Source organism: Danio rerio, chromosome 1 (genome assembly GCF_049306965.1).
Source record: "Danio rerio strain Tuebingen ecotype United States chromosome 1, GRCz12tu, whole genome shotgun sequence".
NCBI classification, from domain to species: domain Eukaryota; kingdom Metazoa; phylum Chordata; class Actinopteri; order Cypriniformes; family Danionidae; genus Danio; species Danio rerio.
Genome location: NC_133176.1, coordinates 36576869 through 36583299, shown reverse-complemented (window position 1 = coordinate 36583299; position 6431 = coordinate 36576869).

Genomic DNA, 6431 nt, shown 5'->3' with positions numbered 1-6431 from the left:
CTGTGCAAAACATGTGCTGGATATGTTGGATAATTTTATACCGCTGTGGCGAACCCGGATTAATAAAGGGACTAAGCCGAAAAGAAAATGAATAAATGAATTTTATATGGAGGTATACATTTTTTTTCTGTCATTTACTCAAGAAACAGCTCTTGGATCTCTATAATTAATATTTAGGTTAAATGAATTACAGGTTTGCTAACCTGTGAGTTATTTTATACCTCTCCTTAAACCTTGTTTACTCTGATCTGTTTACCTTTCACATTCAGGTTACCCAGCCAAAATATCACAGTGTTCTTACACATCCCTTTCAGCAATAACCTTGACACACTCTAATATACAGAGAAACGCTCTTTCTCCCAAGCCCTTTTTCTTCAGTAAATCAACTAATTTGGCACATGAAAGCTGTAGCCTCAATTATTGCCTTACTGAGAAACAGCAACATGTTTTAAAGCGTATCTGACTATGTAGTCAGAGCACGTTGTTTTAAACTAAATTATTTTCAGCTCTTAACTCAGAGGCAGATAAAAACTAGTTGAATGTCATCAAATAATATAAAAATAATAATAATTAAAAAAAGAAAACTCAAATGTGATTTTTTTCTGTAGTAATTGAATGAATTTCCTTTCTGTTTCTTCCAGATAACAATAGTTCTGAGAGTGTGGAAATTGGTAAAAAAATGTTTTCAAACAGAATACAAAAACTGCCAGAGGATCTCAGGCGGCAGCTGATATAGATTTTATAATAACATAATCAGCAAGTTGAAGCTTCTGTGAAAATAATACAAGAACACTTGTAATGTTATGTCATTGTACCACGGCTGTTTACAAACCCTTTGAAAATTACCTGAAATCCCGAAAGTATTTTATTACAAGACAGCGCGATACCTTTGTAAACACAAACCTTTGAGGGCAGTTTCCATAAATTAGCATGATTGAATCACACAACTATTATTTCTTGGAGATTATAGCATCAGGAATAATAAAGCTTGGGCCCTGCGGGAGTCATCTGTCACATGCTTGAAATGCATCACAGAGATCTTGAGAGAATTGCTTATTTAGACATATACCTCAATCATACATAGTTTGTGGTCCCAGAAAGGTAAAGTGTCATCCATTAGTTAGAGGAAACCATTAACATCAAACCCATTCAGCAACTTAAATACTCACAGGGCCTTAACACGCCATATGCAAAATACGTCTTCATTAATGTCTCATTAATCTCCTGAACAATAAAAAAGTGCTTCACAGTATGACATAGCCCTATAGAGAAAAACCTATGGGAAATGACTGGGTTTAATTAGACACATCCTTATAGATGATCTTTCATCAAAATATTTTTCACAAACTACAGAGACACCATACCTTCTCAGCAAGGCCTGTGGCCACAGATAACAGCAGTGCACAAGACTCCATCTGTTTTAGTTTAGAATGGATAGGCTGGATATATTTCTGTAACAAAATACAATTTGATTAATCTGGATTGCAATGGAGTGAAATTGTGGCACAATGGGTAGCATGATCGCCTCAAAGCAACAAGGTTGCTCTTTTGAGCCAAGGCTAAGTCAATTGACATTTCTGTGTGGAGTTTGCATGTTATCCCCATGTTTGCTTGGGTTTCCATGATAGTTGTGTGTGAATGAGAGTGTATGGGTGTTTCCCAGTGATGAGTTGCAGCTGGAAGGGCATGAGGCATAACAGTTCAGTTGAGTTATTTACTTTAAATAATATGCTGTACTAAACAGAAACAAATTATAGTATATAACAGCTCAAAAAAAAAAAAAAAAAATCAAATAAAACCAGATGTTACACATTTTAAAAAACTATAGTAATTTATAGTAAAGAGAAATATTTTGGAATGAGCATTATATATATATATATATATATATATATATATATATATATATATATATATATATATATATATATATATATATATATATATGATAAAGTATTTTTGAGCACAGCATCAGAAATGAGGTTATTGTATCTTAACCGATATGTACTTCTCGAGGTATGGTCACGAGGAATCCTGCTTCAGAAATATCTCTTCTCCCTCAGTCATCTTTCCATTAAGCAAGTTTTAGTTGGCGACGTCCCCAACCTGAAGTGGCAGTAACGCTACAAAAACTTTGTTGTCAAACACCATAAAACAGAAAGAAGAAGAAATCAACATTCTCGCTATTATATGGATTTTTTATTTACATCAGTTAAACACTGGCCTCACAGCTCCGTAAATGTCAGTGGTGTCACTTATTCATCTGCAATCGGTAAATGTAGCTTGTGTGGACGCTACTGCGCTACTTAAGTAATAAAATTGCTTCACTACTGAAAAGCTATTTGATTTAGAAAGTAGCTATGCTACCGCCACGCTACTGAGAAGTTTAGTTAAGCTAATAGCGTTACTACTTGTAGCGATGCTACTGCCCAACTCTGGTCAGGTCAAAGCAAGTAAATCAGCATAATATCATCTCAAAAACATTGCATTAATTAGATGCTTTGTTTCCAGTGAAGACTTGTTCATGTTTGGGCTCCTCACTGGCCTTCTCAATAGGACAGTCAGACAATCGCAGCTCATCCAGAATGCTGCGGCCAGGATCCTGACCAGAACCAGAAAAAATCAAAGCGCATTACATCTGTCCTCAGGTCTTTACATTGGCTCCCAGTTACATTCAGAATAGACTTTAAAGTATTACTATTTGTCTATAAATCGCTAAGTGGCCTGGGACAGGGATGAGCAAACTCAGTCCAGGAGGGCCGGTGTTCCGCACAGTTTAGCATCAACACTAATCAAACACACCTGAACATGCTAATCGGTGTCTTTAAGATAAGGAGAAATTTATAAGCAGGTGTGTTTGATTAGAGTTAAAGCTAAACTGTGCAGGTCACCGGCCCTCTAGGACCGAGTTTGCCCATCCCTGGCCTAGGACCTTAATACATTACAGATATACTCACTGAATACAAACCTAACAGATCATTCTGATCTTTACGATCATATAAATTAAAAATTCCAAGGGTACAGTCAAATCAGAGTATATCCACCTTCAGCTACTATTCCATTCGGTACTTTTATTATTTGTGTTTATTTACCTATTCTTGTCTCTTTTATTCCTGTTAATATAAATCACTTTGAATTGCCACTTTGTATGAAATGTGATATATAAGTAAACTTGCCATGTTTTGCCTAAACTTTTTAACTGAATTAACTGAAATAATGTTTTTAGGGGTTCGAGCGCGAAGCGCTGAAACCCTATTGTTTTTGTAAGAATTTTTATTATTATTAGGGGCCAAGCACCGTAGGTGCGTAGGCACCTATTGCTTTCGTTAGTGTTCTTATTATTATTATTATTATTATTATTATTCTTCTTCTTCTTCTTCTTCTTCCGTTTCTTCCGCCGGATTTGAATGGCAGCCCATATAGGCGTATGCGGGAAAGTTGTATAATTTGGCACAATGATAGAGGCCAGTATTAACATTAATCAGGCCAATTATGAAGTCTCAAAATCAAACTCTCTTGCGCCACCACTTGTCCAAACTTTCACGTATGTTTATCATCATAACTTTTGAACCGAATGGGCTACAATCAAAATTCTTTTTTTCCTCTGATTCCTTGGCTCAGTCCGATTCAAACCCACCCTATGACGTCATTTTCCGTCATGAATTTTTTCGCGCTATTTTAAATTTTTCGAAAAACCTATTTGATCGAACTCGTCCTAGGCCGTGTCTCCGATTTTCACCAAAATTGAATCACATGATTTACAGACCATGCCAACCAAAAGTTATGGAATTCAAGTTGATTAGACCAACCGTTTTTGTTAAACTTGCGAACTAATTTAACGTAGAACTTGCAAAAATTGACTTGAGGCGATATCTCTGTAACGCATTCACCGATTCACACCAAACTTGGTGTGTGTTATGACAACTAGGGTCTAAGGTTAATTGCGGAGTTTCGGCGCACTGCCCCCTGGTGGTCCGGAGATACTAAAAACTTGCTTTTTGGCTTATAACGTCTCAACCTTTCGTCCGAAACTCATGAGACTGATCTCATTACATCCGGCAGAGCATGCCGAGTCGAATGATGTCTGATTTTTACAGGTCAGCCAATTTGGGTGTCGCCCATTTCGATTTTTGGCCAAAAATGCTATATTTTACCAACACATTCACATATCATTACAAAACATGGTATGCATCTTCAACCCCATGCCCTGAAAGTACTCAAAAACGTCTGGAGCAGCGCCACCTTATGGCCAATAGTGCTTGGCCCCTTAATTGCTGCTTGCAGCTATATTTATTATTATTATTATTATTTTACTTCTGCCATAATCACTATTGCCCAGGCCAAACCGTAAGGCCTATTGGCTTCAAACTTGGTCAGATGGTAGTACTCCTCACCGCTACTCAGATCCAAAGGCTCGTCAAAATCGGGCCATAGGTGGCGCTACAGCGCTAAAAACAAAAAAAATTTAGTAATTTGGCAGCCATTTCTAAACCGTTAGTCGTAGGCTCAAAAACTTTACACTTTTGGAATCCTTGGGTCAGCCCGAACAAAAGTGGAGTCACTCAGATTTTCTCTACGACGCACCGTTTTTCCGCTACATCGCGATTTGTCCGAAACCTACTTTTGCGAACTAGTCCTAGGGTTTTCACCCAATCTGAACCAAACCAGTGTAGAAATGTTCTTTGGACACTGAATAGCAAAAGTTATTGAAAGAAAGTTGAAATGTTGATTTCACGCGAAACCGTACGCAAAAAAGTAACATGCTAATGTAAGCTAAAAGCTAATTGTAGCTGTAACTTTTGAACGGATTGAGATATCTTCATCAAACTTGGTACACACATGTATAAGGTCAATTTGAGGTCACAGTGCAAAACCCGCAAACTTTGGCCTCATGGTGGCGCTATAAAGCCTATAAAACATAAAAATTACTCTAAGCTCACAACCATTTGTCCAATCAGCTTGAAATTTGGCATGCAGTGTCTTTGTCTAACGTGTCATGACATACTATAAGGACATTGGCATATCTCAAAAAACATGGCCGCCATTAGCCAATTAAGATTAAACAACTATTAAACTAGGTTAACAATGAGTGATCGGAACGAAACTCGGTGGGCATGTTCGACTCATGGTCCTAGAGGTCTGTAAGAATTTTAAAAGAAATCCGCCACTAGGGGGCGATTTTGGGTTTTTTGAGGTTGTAATTGATTTGTTATTACACAAAGTTTTGCACAGCCACACAAAATACATATCATATGATAGGCCTGCTCATACTAAACAGTTTGACACTAAAACCAATGATGTCACTTAATCTGTTTATTAAATATTAATTAATATATGAAAAACCTACTTTTGCGAACTAGTCCCTGGTTTTTCGCTCAATCACCACGAAACCAGTGTTGTATGAATCTCTGAACTGAGCAGATCAATAGTTATTGAAATGAGTTGAACTTTCCTCTTTTGGTAGCTATAAATGGCTCATTTACAAAAGGGGTGTGTCTTATATTGACCTAAATGCATGTAAATGCATAAGGAAAACTCAAAACTTCGTGAAATCTGGTATGCACATCTGAATTGTGATTCTTAACAAGCATACACAATTTTGTGAAGATAGGTCAATAGGTGGCGCTGTAACAGTAGAAAAGGTTTCAAAAACACTGATTTCCATTGCTATTTGACCATAATTTGTATAATATGTTTTTATTGTAGACAGCTTTTCACAAATATACTTGATCTGACACAATATATGATAGGCCTGCACATTCTGATCACTTTGGCATGAAATCCACTGCTGTAACTCAAACCATCCATTTATTATTCACCATTATTTCAAACAATACTTTTAGGAACTCGTCCCTGCTTTTTTGCTCAAATTGAACAAAATCAATGTTGTACAAATGTCTGCACTGTCTAAATCAGTAATTATGAAAAACAATTGAACTTTTGTGCATAAATGAGCTTGATATAGTTATCTAAAGAGCACAGTGTGTTCATATGCTTCCACAAAGGATCTAAACATGCATTACTAATATGAACCACTAGATGGCAGCACAAGACCTCATAATGTTGGTTTAAAGTCACTAAATGTCCATTAAAGATCATTCTGAATCACATCTTGACATGGCATAAACTCTGTTATTGCATTTAAAAGCTGATTTAGTACCAGGTTACCACTTCATTCATGTAGGCTTTATATTTTTTCCATTTATTACATTCCATCATGGATTTCTTTAGGGTCAGCCTTAAATGTTGGGTTGTCCTACATCTAAATTGCCTAAATGGCAGTTAGGTTGCCAAATGCTCGAACCCCGTTAATCGCCGCTTGCGGCTATATTGTTATTATTATTATTATTATTTTATTATTATTATTGTTATTTATTTATTTATTTAGGTTTTGTCTTTTATTACAATCTAATATAACTGTTTCATCAGAGGCT